The sequence below is a fragment of the Phyllobates terribilis genome, unplaced genomic scaffold, assembly GCF_046119375.1.
Source record: "Phyllobates terribilis strain yellow unplaced genomic scaffold, ASM4611937v1 Scaffold_3__8_contigs__length_932513732, whole genome shotgun sequence".
Lineage (NCBI taxonomy): Eukaryota > Metazoa > Chordata > Amphibia > Anura > Dendrobatidae > Phyllobates > Phyllobates terribilis.
In genome coordinates this window covers 103,129,245-103,152,674 of record NW_027362763.1, presented here as the reverse complement: position 1 = coordinate 103,152,674, position 23,430 = coordinate 103,129,245, and the positions used below count along the sequence as shown (strand labels likewise).

The following is a 23,430-nucleotide window of genomic DNA, read 5'->3' as shown; positions in this document are numbered from 1 at the left end:
GGTGATGTGTGTCAGGGCTCTTTATATCACTGTAAGCAATTGCAGACACCTGTACTAATTAGTTTGGCAGGTGTGTCCAATGAAAGGCAAGACTACTTAAGAAGGCTCTCTCACATTATTAAGCAGCCTACATTTTCTGCCAAAATGGGAAAGAAAAAGGATGTGTCAGCTGCTGAGAAGCAACAAATTGTGGAGTGTTTAGGTCAAGGCATGACTACAATCAACATTGTGCGATGATCAGGATGAAGTGTCTTGGCAATCAAGAAGTATGTAGCTGATTCACAGTACACACGTGTGCGTGCTGATAAGGGCAAATTGAGGACTCTTTCCTACAGGCAATTACGTCAGGTTGAAAGAGCAGCGGCAAAAAAGCCTTGTCATAGCAGCAGACAAGTTTTTGAAGCTGCTTGTGCCTCCAACGTCCCCCGAACAACAAGATGCAGGGTCCTTCAGAGGTTTGCAGCTGTGCATGCGCCATCCTGTCGACCTCCTCTATCCACTTCACACAAGCAGAAACGGCTCCAGTGGGCCAAACATTACATGAAGACTGATTTCAAAACTGTTTTGTTCACGGATGAGTGCCGTGCAGCGCTCGATGGTCCAGATGGATGGAGTGGAGGATGGCTGGTTGATGGACACCCCACGCAAACACGGCTACAGCGCCAACAAGGAGGAGGTGGAGTAATGTTTTGGGCTGGAATCATGGGGAGAGAGATTGTCGGCCCCTTTAGGATCCCTGAATGCGCTAAAGATGAACTCCATAATGTATGTGGATTTTCTCAAACAGCACTTCCTGCCATGGTTCAAGAAGAAGAACCGTGTATTTCACAGCAAGATCATTTTTCTGCATGATAATGCACCATCTCATGCTGCACATAAAACATCTGCATCTCTGGCTGATATGGGCATAAAAGGGGACAAACTTATGGTGTGACCCCCATGCTCCCCTGACCTCTACCCCATTCAGAACCTTTGGAGCATCATTAAAAGGAGTGTCTATGATGGCGGGAGGCAGTTCACATCTAAGCAACAGCTCTGGGAGGGTATTCTGTCCTCATGCAAAACAATTGAAGCAGAAACCATCCAAAACCTGACAAATTCAATGGACGAGAGAGTTCAGAAGCTCCTTTCGAACAAGGGGTCCTATGTGAAAATGTAACATCACCTAGAATAAAGTTTTGAGTTGAAAACTGTTTGATTTCAGTTTCTAACAACCTGCTAATGCTTATAATTTCAAAAATGACCATTTTTTTGGTCTTTATTAAAATGAAAAGGTTGATCGAAAAGTTTGGGGGATCTAAGAGTGTGGCAACCCAGTAGTCATGATTACTTCGAATTCTGACAATATGAGGGTCATGCTGCAGGTAGTGCAGCAAGAAGGCACTTATGTGCCTTGCGCATCTCGGAGCCCCAAAATTATTTTCCGGGCTAGATGCAGCTAAAAATTATTTTTAATTTTAAATCTGGTGAAGCTTTAGTATAGATGGCCTAATAGGATCAGTGCTGCACACTGCTACAAAGCCCAAATTATTTTCCAGTCAAGATACAGATGAACATGATTAGTAATTTGAAAGCTTAAAACGGTTGGTAGGGTGATTTTAACCAATCATCAAGCTTTTACTCTCCCCAGGATGACACAGGGGTAGAAAAGTCATTTCGGATCCATGATTTGTTCATCTTTATGAACGTGAGTCTGTCTACATTATCAGTGGAGAGCCGCGTGCGCTTATCTGTCAGCACACCACCAGCAGCGCTGAACACACGTTCAGACAGAACGCTGGCTGCGGGGCATGACAAGATCTCCAAGGCGTAAGTGGCTAGCTCCGGCCATTTATCCAGATTGGAAGCCCAAAAAGAGCAAGGGTCCAGTGACACAGTCGTGGCTTCAATGCTTACTTGGAGATACTCCTGTACCATCGTCTCTAGGCGTTGACTATGTGTCAGACTTCTTGTCTCCTGTGGCCTTGCAAAGGATGGGCTAAAAAAGTGGTGAAATGATTCCGCAAAATTGATGTTACCAGCAGATACTGTGGTTCTGTTACGGTTTGAGTGCTGAACACTTGACGGTCCCACGGTTGGCAAGTTGGAACTGTGAGATTCACTACGTGCACCACTGGTATTTTGTGGAAAAGCACATGTAAGATTCTGCAACAGTCTCTGCTGATACTCCTGCATGCGTGCATCCCTTTCTATGGCAGGAATAATTTCTGCAAATTTACTTTTGTACCAGGGATCTAACAGTGTGGCAACCCAGTAGTCAGGATTATTTCTAATTCTCACAATTCGAGGGTCATGTTGCAGGTAGTGCAGCAAGAAGGCACTCATGTGTGTTGCACATCCAGGAGCACCAAGTCCCTATTGTGTTGGTGGCGAGGTAACAATCATGCTTCCTTCCTCTGTCCTCTCCCCCCAACCTCGCACAACAGAAATGTGATCAAGGTCTCCCTCATCTGATGAGTCTTCCATCAGTTCGTCCTCCACTTCTTCCTGGGCTCCTGCACCTTCCTCACTAGTTTGGCTGCTACCATGCGCCCTGGTTAAACCATCTCCCCCACCCTCACATGCCTGCCGCCTTGGTGCTGCCGACCGTCTGGACCTTGCAGATGTTAGCCCTTCCGCATACAACTCCTCCTCCTCTACTTCCTCCACCTCCTCTTGTGCCACCACCTGACTCCGAATTCTGTTTAACATGTGCTCCAGCATGTAAATCACCGGAATAGTCATGCTGATAATGGCATCGTCAGCACTAAACATCTTCGTCGCCATTTCAAAACTGTGCAGAAGGGTGCATAGGTCCCTGATCTGAGACCACTCCTCCAGCGTGATTTGCCCCACCTCTGAATCTCGTTGGCCCAGGCTATACGTCAGAACGTATTGCACCAGGGCTTGTCGGTGCTGCCACAGTCGCTGCAACATGTGCAGAGTTGAATTCCACCGGGTAGGCACATCGCATTTTAGCCGGTGAAGTGGCAGGCCCAACGACTTCTGTAAAGATGTAAGTCGCTGAGCTGCGGGATGCGAACGGCGGAAGTGAGCACACAGCGACCGTGCCCTCTGCAGAAGGCCATCTAGTCTGGGATAGTGGGCTAAAAATTGCTGGACAACCAGGTTCAACACGTGAGCCATACAAGGCACGTGTGTGACATTGCCCCGGCGAAGGGCCGCACCCAGGTTTGCAGCATTGTCGCACACGGCCTTCCCTGGTTTCAGGTCCAGTGGAGACAACCATTCATGAAATTGGTTCTCCAGAGCTGACCACAACTCCTCAGCTGTGTGACTCACATTTCCAGACATTTCAATGTAAAAACCGCCTGATGACGTTGAGCCCTACTGCCAGCATAGTAAGGAGGTGTGCAGGATCCCTTCTGCGCAGTTAGAAAGCTTGTGGCATGACCAGACAGGCTTTGGGTGCAGGTGGAAGACCGAGAGGAGGTTGAGGAGGCAGAAGCAGTGGAGGAACTTTGACATAAAGAGGATTGACGCACAACTCGTGGGGACGGCAAGACTTGGACAGCAGCCCCTTGTCCTGCTGTCACCATAGTTACCCAGTGCCCAGTCAGCGACATGTAACGCCCCTGTCCATGCCTACTCGTCCAAGTGTCTGTGGTGAAATGCACCCTGTCACACACAGTTTCTCAAAGAAGCGGTGATGTTGTGTGCGACATGCTGGTGGAGCGCAGGCACACCTTTCTTTGAGAAGTAGTGCCGACTGGGCATCTGGTACTGGGGCACTGCGACGGACATAAGGTCTCGAAAATCCTCTGTGTCCACCAGGCGGAAAGGCAGCATTTCTGTAGCCAAGAGCTTGCAGATGGTGAAATTCAACCTCTTAGCTTTCTCATGGCTAGGAGGAAATGGTCTTTTACTTGTCCACATCTGAGGGACCGAGGGCTGGCTATTGTGCTTAGACGGGGTTGATAAGGGTGTCCCCGGCAAACTGCCGGTCTGTGAGGAAGATGCAGGCGGACATGTTAGGTTGCCTTGATCCAAAGGTGGTGCTATTGATGTCGGACAGCGCTCAACACCAGCTGGTGTTACCACCTCCAAAGAAAATGATGACCTGCCAATCACGCTGGCTGTTGCGGGTAAAGAGGTGGCAGGTCTGCGCCCCAAAATAGGTGTGACTGCTGTCCCCCCAGTCACAGAGGATGAAGAGGCCGCGGATGCACAAGATATGGCAGACGGTGATTGGCCCGGCCGGCTAGGCCGCATTGTAGCACACAGCTTCCCACTGCAACTTATGCTTCATGTCCATGTGCCGGTTCATGCATGAAGTACTCAAACTATGTATTTTTTGGCCTCTACTTAGCTTTTGCTGACAAATGTTACAGATAACACGAGTTGGGTCATCTTTATCGATCTGAAAAAATGCCCAGGCTATGCAAGGCTTAGCACCCATGCGACCTGAAGAGCCACCACGACTTGTGGTGAGAGGCAGAGTTGTGTTTGAGGATGCAGTTGTTGACGTGCTTCCAGTACTACGTCTCTGTCCAGGAAGGCGCAACCTGACCTCGTCGTCACTAGCATCTTCCTCCACCTCCTCTGCTGACCTCATCTCTTGGCTGACTGTGGGTTGACAGTAAGTGGGATCTCCGACCTCATCATCATCACCCTGTGCGTTATCACACCCGTCGTCCTCAGAGCCAACCTGTTCCTGCCCTGACAAAAAACTAAAGTTGTCGCTCCAATCAGGTATTTGAGTCTCATCATCGTCTTCCTCATTGTCTCCACCAACAGGAGTTACAGTTTGGGAATGAGGGTCTACATTATGGTCAGAACCTTCTGCGTCTGGTCCTGGATCCGACTCATAAAGATTCTGGGCATCAGTGCAGATCATTTCCTCGTCTGGATTCACAGAAGCGCTGGAGTCGACCTCTGATTCCCAGGCTATAGTATGAGTAAACAGCTCTGCAGACTCAACCATCTGTTCTACCTCACACTCAGACGGGCAGCTGGAGATTTGGGAGCTGTGAGGAAGCAAGTGCGATTTGGGTGACACCTTTGAGGACTGGAGTATTTGTGATGTTGAAGTTGATGTGGAGGAGAGCCCACTTAAAGGAGCACTTGATATCCGTTGAAGCACCTGCTGTTTTTGTGCCTCATCTGGAATTTGTAGCGATTGGCGTGGCCGTAAGAAAGGGATCTTATCACATTGTCCGCTAAAAGAAGTAGACATTTTAGTTTGGCTGGAAGATGGTCTTTCTTCTGCACCTACCCCACGGACACAACCTTTTTTCCCCTTCCCAACACGCCTATTCCCCTTTCCACCAGCAGCAGGCCTTTTTTCACTCATTTTGGTGGTTAACTAATTCACAACTCTGGAGTTGTTTGCACAAAAAAACAATGGATGGTAACCGAGCAGAGCTGAGTGGCCAAACTGTGGTATTAGGCCAAAACTATTGGCTGGGTTAGATGCAGAAAAAAATTATTTTTAATTTGCAACCTGATGGAGGTCAGTATAGATGGACTAATAGACCAAGTCCCACACACCGCTAGAAGCCCAAATATTTTTTCAGAGTTAGATGCAGAAAAAAATTATTTTTAATTTGCAACCTGATGGAGGTCAGTATAGATGGACTAATAGACCAAGTCCCACACACTGCTAGAAGCCCAAATATTTTTTCAGAGCTAGATGCAGAAAAAAATTATTTTTAATTTGCAACCTGATGGAGGTCAGTATAGATGGACTAATAGACCAAGTCCCACACACCGCTAGAAGCCCAAATATTTTTTCAGAGCTAGATGCAGAAAAAAATTATTTTTAATTTGCAACCTGATGTAGGTCAGTATAGATGGACTAATAGACCAAGTCCCACACACTGCTAGAAGCCCAAATATTTTTTCAGAGCTAGATGCAGAAAAAAATTATTTTTAATTTGCAACCTGATGGAGGTCAGTATAGATGGACTAATAGACCAAGTCCCACACACCGCTAGAAGCCCAAATATTTTTTCAGAGCTAGATGCAGAAAAAAATTATTTTTAATTTGCAACCTGATGGAGGTCAGTATAGATGGACTAATAGACCAAGTCCCACACACCGCTAGAAGCCCAAATATTTTTTCAGAGCTAGATGCAGAAAAAAATTATATTCAGTTTGCAACCTGATGGAGGTCAGTATAGATGGACTAATAGAATGATGCTATGCCCAAAAGATTTTACTTCACTAGGTGCAGTAAAAAAATTGGTATTCTATACACAGGTGTTATATCTTGCAACACAGATAGGCTACTCCACTGACTAACACACTCTGCAATAGGCCAAAAAGGATTAGCTTTGCTAGATTCAGCCAAATGCTGTGAAAAAAACTTGCACAGCACTGGCACAGACCTGCCTGGCAAAAACTGATAGGAACTCATGTAACCTAGTCCTGAAAAGGACTCCAATTACAATTAGTCTTTACTCCCACAACCTATCTATTTAAGAGCACAGACCTCCCTGATAAAAGTCGTAGGAAATGCTGTAACCTAGTCCTTAAAAGGACTGCAATCACAACTATTCCCTACTCCCAAGCTATCTGTAGATTTCAGAGAAAATTGGCTTGAAATTAACAAGGTATAGCACACACAGCAACAGCGGTGCCGTCTAACACGCAGCTGCAGCAGTGAGAAAATGGTGGCGACGGGGAAAATGGCTTGGTCTTATAGGGCAAGGACATGTGACATACACTGCCAATCACACATGCCCTTGCTTGTGTGAAAAAAAGCACTTCGCTCCGTGTGTGCGCTGCTGATAGGCTGACAGATTGCACCTCCCCACTGCAAATGCGGGAAAGAGAAAAAAAAATGGAGATCTTCATTGTTCCTGCAGAGATCCATCCCCTGCCCCTCCCCCCGCCCCGCTGTACACTCAAACTGCGTATTAACATTAATTTTCATCATTACTGAGAAAAAATCCAGTTATGATTTTGGTGCACGAACAGTTATCGAACATAACCTCGAACAGCCGAATTTTTCTCAAATTGTTCGTGTTCGCCGACCGGCTCGAACACCGCCCAAAACAGCTCGAATTTGAGATTGGCGAACAGTTAGAGTAGAACAACGCTCATCTCTACTACAGAGTCAAAGGGGCACAGAGCGCAGTATCTAAGTTTTAGTAGTTGGTGGAGACTCAGTAATGGACATTCAATGGTCAAAACTCATGACATGTTTATTACATAGCAGTAGGGAGAAAAGTCAATGCCAGATCCATCTGGCACCACTCATCTCAAGTAGAACCAAAGAAATCAAACATCCCCGATCTTTTGGCTTGGCCAAGATCTCTACAAACAGCATGATCCTCATCTAATCATGTAGGAAGGTTCGGACATCAATTTACAAGGCAGCTACTTCCTACAAATGGCTGTAGTGAGATAGCTTAAGATCAAATTTTCATGTTTTTCCCATGGAGCATATCCAATATGACCATCATCCACTGTCTCCTCAAGGAAAGCCAGTCCAGAACGTTAAAGTTTCTTCAAACGCAGATTTGCAGGATAGTCAGCCATAAGTGTTTGACCAATTTACTGCACAAATGACAATTATGGTAATGAGGATTTATACCAATGATCGATTCAGATTTGCATCTAGTAAAATTTTAGAAAAATGTTAAACATTCTCTCTACAGATTGTCTCTCTCATTTCTAGTTCCAGCTAATCTAACAAAATTCAATTTGTCAGATTTGATTGAACTCCTCCAGGAAATTGATTTGCATTGTGTTTATGCAACGTGAATCGAATTGCCGGTAAAAAAAACTTTATCATAGAATGTTAGTGTTGGAAGGGACCTCCAGGGTCGTGTCCAATCCCCTGTTCAATGCAAGATTCACTAAACCATCTCAGACAGATGTCTGTCCAGCCTCTGTTTGAAGACTTCCATTGAAGGAGAACTCACCACCTCTCGTGGCCGACTGTTCCACTCATTGATCACCCTCACTGTCAAAAATTTGATTCTAATATCTAATCTGTATCTTCTCCCTTTCAGTTTCATTCCATTGTTTCACGTGTTTCCATGTGCAAATGAGAATAAGGATGATCACTCTACAGTGCGACAGCGCTTCAGAAATTTGTAGACAGCTATTAGGTCTCCTCTTCGCCTTCTTTTTTGCAAGCTAAACATTCCCAGATCCTCTAACCACTCCTCGTAAACATATTATAAAGTCCGCTCACCATCCAGGTAGCTCTTTTCTGAATTTGCTTCAGTTTTTCAATGTCTTTTTTTATAATGTGGAGCCCAGAACTGGACACAGTATTCCAGATGAGTTCTGACCAAAGAGGAGTAGAGGGGGATAATTACTTCATGTGATCTAGACTATGCTTTTCTTAATACATCCTAGAATGGTTTGCACATGAGTCAACAGTGTGATGCAGCAGCAAAAAAGGCAGCCTGTGATCTAGTCGTATACCCAAGTGTTTTTCACACGTGCTGTTGCCATTATGCTCTGAGGTATCTCCAGGTCCCGATAGACAATAAATGGAGGGGTTGAAGAATAAGAAATACTATACACACACCTCTCCTCTCACCTGTCCTGATGCTCCACAGCTCCCCGTCCAGTCTTCCACTGGCTTGCTTCCTTCCACCTACTCCAGTCTTAGCCTCCATTTTCACTCTTTGGCACCTTCAGCGCTCACTAGGACTTATATAACATCATGACTTGTATTGTCCCACATCATTATTTCAGGCCTTGAGCTGGTGGTTCCAAAGGGTGAAGGCAGAAAAAAATGCTAGAGTCACAAGGAGGATGTAAGCCAGTGGAGGACTGGGCAGGGAGCTGCAGCCCTGAACATGTGAGGAGAGTCCATTTTTTTTTTACTCCCTTCTTGGCTATAAAAAGAATCAACCAATATGGTGGCCAGTAGGCTGTCATTTTGCTTGATTAGAGCTAATCAAATAGCAAAATTATTGGGTTCTGGAAAATCCAATTTTTTTTGCACAATTCAAAGAAAATTTGATTCACTTTGAATGGATTTGCTCTTCTCTAACACGTACCCGTACTAGGGTAATGGCGACTAGTGTTGAGCCACCCCCGTAGTGTTCGAGTTCGGTACGGTTCGTCGAACACCCGTGTGTTCGCCGAACTGTTCGTCGAACACCTTCGAACACCGTTAAAACCAATGGCAGGCAAACAAAAACACATAGAAACACATAGAAAACACCTTCAAAGGTGTCCAAAAGCTGACAAACTGCTCAGAAGACACAACTAACACATGGAAAAGTGACAAGTACATATAGTCATGCGAAAAGAAAAGAGGTGGAGGAGTAAAAGGAGGGGGAGACACAGATATAGGCATGTCACGCCCTTCTAAAATCCAAAAAGTGAGAAGCCGACACGGCCAGTCCGCTCCTGCCCGTGCCACCTCCGTGTCGCCGGGTTTGTGCCAGAGCCGCGGTGAACCCTGACGGCCAGCCCCCCTCTCCCAATACTGGTGCCTGTCCGCTGGTGGGTCGAGAGAGCCCCCCTGTGGTGGAGGCAGCTCTAAGCTTTTTAATTTAAATTGTCCCTCTAATTTGAATGAATACACTTTAAATCCATTTACAAGGATCTATTGGAGGGCAAGTCTCATGCCAGCAGCCGCGTAATTCCAGCTCCAGTAGCGTCCACTAAAGCTGCTGCAGTTAAAAAGCTTTTATAAGGATCGAGCTCGGCTGTCCACCGCAAGGCATCCTACTGCCAGTCCCAGCCCCTATGCCTTGGGGTGCCTCCTGATGCTCTTCACTAAGTATCCCGTGGTCCCGAAGCATTTCCTTTGAAAAAATTAAGTGTCCAAACTACAGGTGGTGTAGCTTGCTTAACAGCCGGGATAATCCGCTGACTAGCAGACACTGCTACTAGGCACAAAGTATTTCCTGGGCTAGATGCAGTTAAAAATTTGTAAGTAGATACTCTCGTTGGATGCTGAGAAAGCATTCCATAGAGTCTCCTGGCACGCCATATATGATTCTCTTAAAAAGCTTGGGGTAGGGGTCTAGGGGACCCTTTTATAGCCAAAATCACAGACCTGTATCACAATACGTCACCTAGGCTGAAGATAAATGGAACTGTAGCACCGAGGGCTCGGTTGCTACAGACGTATTGCACCTCACCCAGAGGTGTGATATCTCACTCTCAGATAAGGATGGAGTGTGGATCAGGACCCGACACCTGCATGCATTACACCACATTGCCGTGGGGCAGGGCGACCAATATGCCCCTGAGATGGGCACGACAGTCCCTGTCCCTGGCTGGAGTGGGGGGAGGGAACACTGAGGAAGGGGAACCCTGCAGTGCAGGAGCAGGGAGGAAGCAGTTCCTGGGTGCATTGAGAAGGGAGTATAAAAGGTGGGCACCATCTTAGTTCAGTGCAGAGAAGTCTGAGCAGAAGTGGCAGGGAGCAGGGGCTCTGCATGAGCTCTGCTCCGGAGGCGGGCCTAGTAACAGAGGCCCAGGCCTGCAAGAGGGAGAAGGAAGGAAGAGGAGTGGAGAAGGCTCCAGGAACGAGGAATGAAGGGATCCCAGGGGTGCGGACGGGCGAGTCGCCACCGCACGCCCGAATCCACCTGCGTGGAGGGGTCAGGCCAAAGGGGGAGACCGGTCCCCGAATTAGTGGAGGCAGGAAACGACCCTCAGCTAGAAACCGGAGGCTCTGACATTTTATGTGGCGCAGCCCCTTGCTCCACCCGCTAGGAAGGCACCACATAGGGTCAGGGAAACTGGCGCCAAGTTTACCAAGAGGAGGCCCGAGGCAGCCGGACAGAAGTGTTGGTAAGAAAGGCCAGACAAAGAACACACAAAGGGGGTCCTGTGAAGCGCTCCAAAGTTATCTGGGAGTTGTCTGAGCCCCTCACCTGGTGAGCACAGTACGACGTGGGCAGCCGTTACCTGCAGACGTGGTCTGGATAATAAGAACTGTGAGTAAAGGCCCTGAACTGCATCACTGACTCAGTGTCGTTACTGCTGCTGCCCTGCACCATCACCCCCATCCTCCGCATACACTGCCCTGAGGCTATACTCCTCCCGTGGGGAGTTATGCTACGCTCTGCTGCACCCACAACACCAGCCTTAGCGGTCTGCCCTGTAGCGGCGGTTCACTCTGACCGCAATCCACGGGTGGCGTAGTCGGACATTTAAACATCAAAACCACATAAATAGTTCCGCCACTGGTTTGACCGCCCTGAGCCACGGAACCGGATCGCCGCCACGAAGACTACAACCACCAGCATCCACCAAAAAGGGTCCGGCTCCGGGTGTCCCAAGGCCCAGGGGGTGCGTCAGAACATTTTCATCACCTTTCACAATCACCAATGGGACAAGGCAGGGATGTCCTCTGTCCCCTCTCTTATACATCCTAGTGACGGAGCACCTGCTCTCATCAATTCGCCATAACCCCAATATTAGGTGGATTGAGGTGGGAGGCACCGAGTACAAGTGCTCTCTATTTGCTGATGATGTCCTAGTATATATCACTCAATCACATATATCCATCCCAGCTGTTATGGCTGAAATAGATCACTTTGTTACATGGTAAAATTTTAAAATCAATGCAGCGAAGTCTGAGGCCCTCGATGTCTCCCTCCCTAAATCCATATAGGATTCCATCCAGTCCAACTTTCCCTTTGCCTGGCCCTCACAGGGTATCAAATACTTAGGAATTCCTATTCATAGAGACCTCTCCCATCTATGTTATCTTAATTTTGGGCCCTTTATTGAACAATTCCATACAGACCACGGTTGGCAAGTTGGAACTGTGAGATTCACTACGTGCACCACTGGTATTTTGTGGAAAAGCACATGTAAGATTCTGCAACAGTCTCTGCTGATATTCCTGCATGCGTGCATCCCTTTCTATGGCAGGAATAATTTCTGCAAATTTACTTTTGTACCGGGGATCTAACAGTGTGGCAACCCAGTAGTCAGGATTATTTCTAATTCTCACAATTCGAGGGTCATGTTGCAGGTAGTGCAGCAAGAAGGCACTCATGTGTGTTGCGCATCCAGGAGCACCAAGTCCCTGTTGTGTTGGTGGCGAGGTAACAATCATGCTTCCTTCCTCTGTCCTCTCCCCCCAACCTCGCACAACAGAAATGTGATCAAGGTCTCCCTCATCTGATGAGTCTTCCATCAGTTCGTCCTCCACTTCTTCCTGGGCTCCTGCACCTTCCTCACTAGTTTGGCTGCTACCATGCGCCCTGGTTAAACCATCTCCCCCACCCTCACATGCCTGCCGCCTTGGTGCTGCCGACCGTCTGGACCTTGCAGATGTTAGCCCTTCCGCATACAACTCCTCCTCCTCTACTTCCTCCACCTCCTCTTGTGCCACCACCTGACTCCGAATTCTGTTTAACATGTGCTCCAGCATGTAAATCACCGGAATAGTCATGCTGATAATGGCATCGTCAGCACTAAACATCTTCGTCGCCATTTCAAAACTGTGCAGAAGGGTGCATAGGTCCCTGATCTGAGACCACTCCTCCAGCGTGATTTGCCCCACCTCTGAATCTCGTTGGCCCAGGCTATACGTCAGAACGTATTGCACCAGGGCTTGTCGGTGCTGCCACAGTCGCTGCAACATGTGCAGAGTTGAATTCCACCGGGTAGGCACATCGCATTTTAGCCGGTGAAGTGGCAGGCCCAACGACTTCTGTAGAGATGTAAGTCGCTGAGCTGCGGGATGCGAACGGCGGAAGTGAGCACACAGCGACCGTGCCCTCTGCAGAAGGCCATCTAGTCTGGGATAGTGGGCTAAAAATTGCTGGACAACCAGGTTCAACACGTGAGCCATACAAGGCACGTGTGTGACATTGCCCCGGCGAAGGGCCGCACCCAGGTTTGCAGCATTGTCGCACACGGCCTTCCCTGGTTTCAGGTCCAGTGGAGACAACCATTCATGAAATTGGTTCTAAGGAGCTGACCACAACTCCTCAGCTGTGTGACTCACATTTCCCAGACATTTCAATGTAAAAACCGCCTGATGACGTTGAGCCCTACTGCCAGCATAGTAAGGAGGTGTGCAGGATCCCTTCTGCGCAGTTAGAAAGCTTGTGGCATGACCAGACAGGCTTTGGGTGCAGGTGGAAGACCGAGAGGAGGTTGAGGAGGCAGAAGCAGTGGAGGAAAAATGACAAAGAGGATTGACGCACAACTCGTGGGGACGGCAAGACTTGGACAGCAGCCCCTTGTCCTGCTGTCACCATAGTTACCCAGTGCCCAGTCAGCGACATGTAACGCCCCTGTCCATGCCTACTCGTCCAAGTGTCTGTGGTGAAATGCACCCTGTCACACACAGAGTTTCTCAAAGAAGCGGTGATGTTGTGTGCGACATGCTGGTGGAGCGCAGGCACACCTTTCTTTGAGAAGTAGTGCCGACTGGGCATCTGGTACTGGGGCACTGCGACGGACATAAGGTCTCGAAAATCCTCTGTGTCCACCAGGCGGAAAGGCAGCATTTCTGTAGCCAAGAGCTTGCAGATGGTGAAATTCAACCTCTTAGCTTTCTCATGGCTAGGAGGAAATGGTCTTTTACTTGTCCACATCTGAGGGACCGAGGGCTGGCTATTGTGCTTAGACGGGGTTGATAAGGGTGTCCCCGGCAAACTGCCGGTCTGTGAGGAAGATGCAGGCGGACATGTTAGGTTGCCTTGATCCAAAGGTGGTGCTATCGATGTCGGACAGCGCTCAAGACCAGCTGGTGTTACCACCTCCAAAGAAAATGATGACCTGCCAATCACGCTGGCTGTTGCGGGTAAAGAGGTGGCAGGTCTGCGCCCCAAAACAGGTGTGACTGCTGTCCCCCCAGTCACAGAGGATGAAGAGGCCGCGGATGCACAAGATATGGCAGACGGTGGTTGGCCCGGCCGGCTAGACCGCATTGTAGCACACTGAGCTTCCCACTGCAACTTATGCTTCATGTCCATGTGCCGGTTCATGCATGAAGTACTCAAACTATGTATTTTTTGGCCTCTACTTAGCTTTTGCTGACAAATGTTACAGATAACACGAGTTGGGTCATCTTTATCGATCTGAAAAAATGCCCAGGCTATGCAAGGCTTAGCACCCATGCGACCTGAAGAGCCACCACGACTTGTGGTGAGAGGCAGAGTTGTGTTTGAGGATGCAGTTGTTGATGTGCTTCCAGTACTACGTCTCTGTCCAGGAAGGCGCAACCTGACCTCGTCGTCACTAGCATCTTCCTCCACCTCCTCTGCTGACCTCATCTCTTGGCTGACTGTGGGTTGACAGTAAGTGGGATCTCCGACCTCATCATCATCACCCTGTGCGTTATCACACCCGTCGTCCTCAGAGCCAACCTGTTCCTGCCCTGACAAAAAACTAAAGTTGTCGCTCCAATCAGGTATTTGAGTCTTATCATCGTCTTCCTCATTGTCTCCACCAACATAAGTTACAGTTTGGGAATGAGGGTCTACATTATGGTCAGAACCTTCTGCGTCTGGTCCTGGATCCGACTCATAAAGATTCTGGGCATCAGTGCAGATCATTTCCTCGTCTGGATTCACAGAAGCGCTGGAGTCGACCTCTGATTCCCAGGCTATAGTATGAGTAAACAGCTCTGCAGACTCAACCATCTGTTCTACCTCATACTCAGACGGGCAGCTGGAGATTTGGGAGCTGTGAGGAAGCAAGTGCGATTTGGGTGACACCTTTGAGGACTGGAGTATTTGTGATGTTGAAGTTGATGTGGAGGAGAGCCCACTTAAAGGAGCACTTGATATCCGTTGAAGCACCTGCTGTTTTTGTGCCTCATCTGGAATTTGTAGCGATTGGCGTGGCCGTAAGAAAGGGATCTTATCACATTGTCCGCTAAAAGAAGTAGACATTTTAGTTTGGCTGGAAGATGGTCTTTCTTCTGCACCTACCCCACGGACACAACGTTTTTTCCCCTTCCCAACACGCCTATTCCCCTTTCCACCAGCAGCAGGCCTTTTTCCACTCATTTTGGTGGTTAACTAATTCACAACTCTGGAGTTGTTTGCACAAAAAAACAATGGATGGTAACCGAGCAGAGCTGAGTGGCCAAACTGTGGTATTAGGCCAAAACTATTGGCTGGGTTAGATGCAGAAAAAAATTATTTTTAATTTGCAACCTGATGGAGGTCAGTATAGATGGACTAATAGAACAAGTCCCACACACCGCTAGAAGCCCAAATATTTTTTCAGAGCTAGATGCAGAAAAAAATTATATTCAATTTGCAACCTGCTGGAGGTCAGTATAGATGGACTAATAGACCAAGTCCCACACACTGCTAGAAGCCCAAATATTTTTTCAGAGCTAGATGCAGAAAAAAATTATTTTTAATTTGCAACCTGATGGAGGTCAGTATAGATGGACTAATAGACCAAGTCCCACACACCGCTAGAAGCCCAAATATTTTTTCAGAGCTAGATGCAGAAAAAAATTATATTCAATTTGCAACCTGATGGAGGTCAGTATAGATGGACTAATAGAATGATGCTATGCCCAAAAGATTTTACTTCACTAGGTGCAGTAAAAAAATTGGTATTCTATACACAGGTGGTATATCTTGCAACACAGATAGGCTACTCCACTGACTAACACACTCTGCAATAGGCCAAAAAGGATTAGCTTTGCTAGATTCAGCCAAATGCTGTGAAAAAAACTTGCACAGCACTGGCACAGACCTGCCTGGCAAAAACTGATAGGAACTCATGTAACCTAGTCCTGAAAAGGACTCCAATTACAATTAGTCTTTACTCCCACAATCTATCTATTTAAGAGCACAGACCTGCCTGATAAAAGTCGTAGGAAATGCTGTAACCTAGTCCTTAAAAGGACTGCAATCACAACTATTCCCTACTCCCAAGCTATCTGTATATTTGTGCGAAAATTGGCTTGAAATTAACAAGGTATAGCGCACACAGCAACAGCGGTGCCGTCTAACACGCAGCTGCAGCAGTGAGAAAATGGTGGCGACGGGGAAAATGGCTTGGTCTTATAGGGCAAGGACATGTGACATACACTGCCAATCACACATGCCCTTGCTTGTGTGAAAAAAAGCACTTCGCTCCGTGTGTGCGCTGCTGATAGGCTGACAGATTGCACCTCCCCACTGCAAATGCGGGAAAGAGAAAAGAAAATGGAGATCTTCATTGTTCCTGCAGAGATCCATCCCCTGCCCCTCCCCCCGCCCCGCTGTACACTCAAACTGCGTATTAACATTAATTTTCATCATTACTGAGAAAAAATCCAGTTATGATTTTGGTGCACGAACAGTTATCGAACATAACCTCGAACAGCCGAATTTTTCTCAAATTGTTCGTGTTCGCCGACCGGCTCGAACACCGCCCAAAACAGCTCGAATTTGAGATTGGCGAACAGTTCGAGTAGAACAACGCTCATCTCTAATGGCGACCCTCTGCAAGAATAAAAGATGCTGGGTGACATCCTCGGTCCCTACAGATTAGTAAGCTTTAGAAAGTGATGTGATGCAATGTACATGCTTTATTGGCTGCTACAATTTTATGCAACGGGAATACATTTTTAAGTATTATTAACGGGGGTCGATTGCACAAAACAAAAAAATATTAATCCCTCCAATCTCATACCAGATTTTCCTGTACAAATGGAGTGTGATAATCTCACAAAATATGATGGTATGATTGCAGCAGCTCCATACCCTGCACCGCAGACCACCAACAGAGCAGCCTTTAACATACTGTATATAAAGCAGCCAAATGTTTGAGTGGAGAAGGACTAGCTGGAGTCTCCGTAAACTGCGGTGGCAGAAAATAACAGACGAGAATCTCCTCCATCCTGACAATGGGGGTGAAGAGGTTGGCACGGCCACAGCAGAATTGTATATTCCTCCTTGTAAACTCTTCTTGGACATAAATGAAGCGGTGGCACATATGGTGAACATTACAGAGATGAGGAGGGGATGTTTACCATGATTACAGCCTGGAAAGCAGATTTGTTTTTTTGGAATGCATGCTAATGAGGAACCGCAGAGTTTCCTATGATTTACTCTAAAATTTATTTAACTAGACTAAAGATGAAGGACTGAATTCCTCTAAAATGAAATCTTTTGGTGGTAGAGGGTTTGAAGAAGTGGTAAGAATTTTCCATGCTAACACTTTTGGCATCATTTGTATATTACAATTGGCTGGTGTAAGAAAAACCATACACACAGGAGCAAAGAACCCGTCCTAAGATACTAAGTGGGCCTTTCCCACGTTCTAGTTCGGTCAACACTTGGCTATAATTTGCAAAACTGATGTGTAATATAGAGTAGTTATGGGTGAAGGTAGGAGAGGAGTCTTCCACCACAATGGCCCCTCTAATGGTCTTTATTAAAGGCAAGACATATCATTGCTACCTGTGACAATATAGTTGCTTGTCTCCACCATGGACACAGCATAAAAGTATCCTTCACCTTTATTTTTCAACTCTCCTGGGGAAAAAAAAGGGAGACCACCAGATCATTGCAAACCATCTTTCAGTTGACCGCCATCTTTTATGATCTGAGCCCCAAACGGGAATGGGAGTCATAAGAAAAGAAGCACATCATACAGTTACTGCCTGGACTGGATACTCCTCGCAACAGCATCAGGGCTAGGTCTATTGTGCATTTTAGAGTTGGTGGGGGATTGCTGTAAGCAAGGCAGTAGATATCCAGAGACGATCACACTTACAGACAAGTGATCAAGACTTGAGGACGGAGGCTGATATTGAGTGAAAGTGCATTTACACTGAACAATCATTGGGAAGGATCGTTCATTTCCAGACTAACATGTTTTAAGCAGAGTGCAAGACATCCGTCAAACAAGCAAAACACTCGTTCATTGGGTGAAAAACAGGAAATGTGCTGCCAAGAGCAACGGTATTCTTTGCACACAGAACATTTTGTGTTAACGATAGTTTTGTGTAGTCTTCCTATCTAAACAGGCTATTAAACAACCTCCAAGTCTGCCTGTATGTAACTGGTTTAACGGGCACAAAAGTTTAGCGTAAATGCACCTTTAGGTCTCATTCAGACATAAGATTTTCTCAGAGGCAAGATAAACAGACTGATCAAAGTGTCATCAAAATAATCGGAGTGTGGGCCGAGTAAATTTTTTTTTTTCCCTCCCAAAAAAAAAGTTTCTTTATTTTGACAATCCGTGAAAAAAAAAAAAAAAAATCTAACCACACTCGGATGTCAGGGTACGGTCGGATTTTTTTTCTTTGACTACTAAAATGTCATAGCAGATTTTGATCTGAAGCTTGGATCAAAAACTAGACATGTCTCCATGATTTTTCCAGAACCCAAAAATCATAGACCTGTACCTGTGATAGATCGCACTTGTAAATGGCTCCAAAGACTATGAAAATGATGGATAACACTCGTATGAGATAATTGGATGTCTGAATGAGCGCTAACAGTCATTATCTGAGGCTCCCACACCTGACTGGCCAAACTCTTTCAATGTGACATCACATGATAAAAAAAAAGTTAAATGTAGTCTTTCAAATTGTGTTAGGTTGTATTTACCCATACTAGGTTTAGAGTAAATTCCTGCAACAACAGCACAAAACCAGCACATGTAAATAAACCAAAAATATTGTGCATTTTTGGGGTAAAGGTGGAAAGTGTCAATTGACTTGAGCTACAATATTACATCTACAGAAAAATATATGTATTCCTGGCCAATCTAAAAAAGGAAGGTCAACTCAACATTCTTCCATTACACCATCATCCACGAGGCTGCCATTTTGATTCTCAGTTCATTGGTTGTGTAATGGACTAAAATTTACGAGACGTCAAGCTTTGAATTTTGGATCCTTTTTGAGGAACAGTTGAGTAGGACCTAAAAGAACATCTTAACATATCCAAGGAAGGGAGGCACTTTTTTATTTTATGTAAACCAACTTAAGATGAATGGTTTGTCTATGCATTGTTGGCTATAAATCTCATAGGGAATACAAGTCTTATTTCACCTCTGATAATTATCCCATTGCATCTTAAAATTCATGTTCTGCAGTTAAAAGCTTCGCTATCATTACAGTAATAGATCACTGTCAGCAATGCTAACCCAGTAAATTATGCATGGTTACTACAGAGGAAAATCTCAGATCTTCCCGTTTGTCGAGGACAGCTGTTGATAATGGGCTTTCTCCGTTAGTGTCCTGTCTGTATGGTTATCATGTCTAACTAATGATCAATGAAGGAGCCGAATGACCAGCTTTGTAGATCGAGAAATTAAAAAAGGTTATTACATGACTTTTGGAGGACATATTACACATTTGTAGGGGCATTTGTACACGTTACGGGTGCGTCTAACACAATGGTCAAGAAGTCAATTTAGAACTTCTAGCCTAGGCCACTGGGAACAAGATCCTGGCTAGAACAGGGTCATCATAATCCTCAAATAGGATTTCAATTAGAACCAAAAAAAATGCTTTTTGGGCATTTCAGTTCATTAATCACTAATTAATACTCCTACACAAGATAGAGCCCTGGGAATGAAGCCTATACAGAGATGCATCGAGTCCTTATGGCATCATACAACAAATGGTGCCAATTAACCCACACTGTCGGTATTCTCTTCAAGAACCATGCTTCTGGCGGTGGGATAACAGAGCCATATAATATATCCAATCTGACAGGTCATTTTTTTTTGTCAGATTCTACAAGAAAAAAAAATAGTAAGCTTCTGCATGAAATCACAAGAATAGCAGCATACAGTAGGGCCTCAGACTTCTTGGAGAGCCATTCAACACAGAAGTTGCATAGTGCAGAACAAAAGCTGCAAGCCTAATATATGTAACATGGTTGTAGATCTTGAAACCAGCCTATAGGCACTTAGGTGCCCCATTTGCTCACCATATTTGATGGTCTAGGTGGAACACAGTTGCCCATGACAAGTTCACAATTGAAATCCAGTGTCCATTTTACCAAAACAAAATCCACATCAAATCCATTACCCAAGTAAGGCCTCATTCAGACATCAGTTTTTCTCCTACGTAAAAAGAACAGATTATTTTGATCAGAGTATGGTCTGAGAACCTTTAGTTTTTCTTGTACAAGGAGAAAAAAAAAAATTTGACACCTTCTTTGACAGTTTGTAAAAATCGAAATCGCACTCTGTCATCAGAGACGTCAGATTTTTTCACGAACCAATAGACCTACATTGATGATTTTGATCCAACTCTCGGATTAAAATCGAACAAGACTCCATGATTTTTCACCGAAAGGTCCACGGAAATTCGCAGAAATGTGAATGGCCCACTGACTACCACAGATATGGGCTTTATCCGTGAAAAACACAGATAGTACTTGTACATGAAATACTGACATCTGAATGAAGTCCTAATGGCGTTTAACATGTAGGCCCAAAAAAAAAAAGCCTTGGATTTGTGCCACGTGCTCTCCAGCAAAATACACAGGAGATTTGACACAAGCAAATACTTGACGTATGAACTTGGGCAACAAGTGATGGTTGGTATGGTAGGAAACTAATTGAATGGCAGCTTCTTTATCCAAGTAAAATACTATAAATTATCAGAGTAAAACCAAAAAACATGGGCCAGTACTCCTGTTAGTACAAGGGTAATATGTAGAGGCACATATCCACTGTCGCCATTAACAGACAAATAGAACCTAGAATACAAAAAAAAAAAAAAAAAAAAAAAAAAGATTGGGTACACCTTGTTGTGGTGGCATGATTTATTTTTTAAAGCAAACCAGGGTAAAAGTCAACCAAGTACCCTATGTTTTTACATGCATTACTATTTATTTATTGCTGTGTTTCTACTCCTTGTTTTTAATTCTCCTTTTGTAATCAGTAGTAAATACTCTGATACTTTATAATCTAGATCTTAAACTTTAGGCCATTTTGGTCTCGTTCTTTCTAGTTGTTTGTTTTTTCCTATATAACACACTTAAAGGTGATCCCCCATCTTCACTCTTCACAAGGTCAGCGATACATTGGTGTCTTGACTCCAAGGCAAATTTTACCACATTCAACAGAAACTTGTAGGCTGCCCGGAATCCACCGCACATTGTCTTTCACAAAGACCTTACATGACCTAGTTGCACCAAGACAGATGGATTTTTTAATAATATGCTCAGTCACCAAGTTCTTCCTCATTATGACATGAGTGTGACAAGGTTCCTTAGTCCATATATCCTCACAACAGGAAATATTTTGACCTCAAGTCCTCCAAAGAAGCAGTAATGTTGATGCTGGCACAAAAAAGATGCCTACACAAAATACTACTGTCACCAAGATCAACGAAACCACAACAAAGATTAATGAAAACTTTTGAGTCCAGGTTAACATGTTGAGCTTGAAAGTAAAAAATCTTACAAAGGCAATAAGTTCCCAATACAGTGGCAGATTGGAGCCAAATAGGTGAGGAACAGCTGAAGGATCTTCTGCTCCACTTATGACCAGTCCTACATTGTTCACAGACTTATGACATATTGTACACATAAAATAGTCACAGAGAAAACAATGTAGATTGTTTCTTCCTACATGTCCATTCTTTAATTGCGGTTTCATATGGTACAAGCAACTTGTGCTTCTAGAAGATGACCTCTTTTCTGAGGAAAGACTTTACTGATGGCTGTTTTGAAAGAGGTTGATCACCAGTTATTGCCAGTAGAAGTTAAATGAGTGATAGAAATATGGCCAAAAAAAGTCTACCAGTGTGGGTGAAACTTTCTGTTCTGGCTTACAAAATGGAGGAGCTGCACACGATGGATCACACAACTGATGTCCATGTGTAATAATGGGGCATACAGACATGTCCTCATGAAACGACTCTTTCAAGGGTTTTACATGGCCAATTTTGCAGCTTGAAAACTGATCGACAATATAGCAGGTCGGTCAGACCTCATTTAGCTTCAATACCATTGAGCATTCGGTGTCCCTGTAAATAAATTAACAACCAAGGCCTCAGTTACATGTCCGAATGTGGCCTAGGTATGCTATCCAGCTTTGGGTTTGCAAGTTATTTTTGTGTTTTTGTGGACTGCAAAAAAGAAAAAACTTGCAGGCGTGTGTACGTTTTGATCCAATTTTATTCACACCACATAAATGGCCAAGTCTGTTCTGACAAATACAAGGATGCCATCTGTTTGCTGTTAAAAGATTGGCAAGAATTCAATTTAAGTGCCAACCTTCATTCTGATACACATTCAGTATATCCAAGAGAAAAATCTCTTATGTGGGGCGATTTTCTGCTAGCAAAGAATGATTTTAAAGTGTGATTCCCACAATGGCATTTTTTATCTGTTACTTTACAGACCAAGCCAAACCTTTGGTGTCTTTTTTCCATCTCCTTTTACCCTCTGTGCATCCAGCTGCACATAACTTAATGGACTGTTTTATTCTGATCTGCTAAAACTACATTGCCAAGCAGCACCCTGCTTCTCAGTGCTGCAGACCCCTCCCTCCCTCTTATGTGTGCTTCCTCATGGAGATAGATGGTAGAGCTCAACATGGGCAATTTTTATTTATATTGATGAGGCTGCCATTGATAGTTTTGAATGTAGTGACTGGCCAACTAGTTGACCAACATACACTGTGTGCAGAATTATTAGGCAAATGAGTATTTTGATCACATGATACTTTTTATACATGTTGTCCTACTCCAAGCTGCATAGGCTTGAGAGCCATCTACCAATTAAGTAAATCTGGTGATGTGCATCTCTGCAATGAGGAGGGGTGTTGACTAATAACATCAACACCCTATATAAGGTGTGCTTAATTATTAGACCACTTCCTTTCCTTTGGCAAAACGGGTCAGAAGAGAGATTTGACGGGCTCTGAAAAGTCCAAAATTGTGAGATGTCTTGCAGAGGGATGCAGCAGTCTTGAAATTACCAAACTTTTGAAGAGTGATCACTAGTGTTGAGCGAGTATGTTCTATTAACCCTTTCGCCGAGTCTGCTCAGGCTGAGCTCCGAGTATTTATAGCTGCTCGGTGATATGGTTGAATCGCTCCTATGTGCATGATTTGCAACTGTTTGATAGTTTTATTACATGTGAGGAATGTCTATTTCTTACACCATCCTCACATGTAATAAAACCGTCAAACAGTTGCAAATCATGCACATGGGAGCGATTCAACCACATCACCGAGCAGCTATAAATACTCGGAGCTCGGCCCGAGCATACTCGGACAGAACATACTCGCTCAACACTAGTGATCACCGAACAATCAAGCGTTTCATGGCAAATAACCAACAGGGTCTCAAGAAGCGTGTTGGCCAAAAAAGGCACAAAATAACTGCCCATGAATTGAGGAAAATTCAGCGTGAAGCAGCCAAGATGCCATTCGCCACCAGTTTTGCCATATTTCAGAGCTGCAACGTTACTGGAGTATCAAAAAGCACAAGGTGTGTGATACTCAGGGACATGGCCAAGGTAAGGAAGGCTGAAAAATGACCACCTTTGAACAAGAAACATAAGATAAAACATCAAGAATGGGCCAAGAAATATCTTAAGACTGAT

The 23,430-nt window shown here is 45.1% G+C and overlaps 1 protein-coding gene across 4 annotated transcripts in view; it reads right to left on the bottom strand.

Moving 5' to 3' along the window:
- LOC141258878 (protein eva-1 homolog C-like) overlaps positions 1-23,430 on the bottom strand; it is a 723,187-nt gene that overhangs the window by 29,933 nt on the left and 669,824 nt on the right. The window lies entirely within an intron of this gene.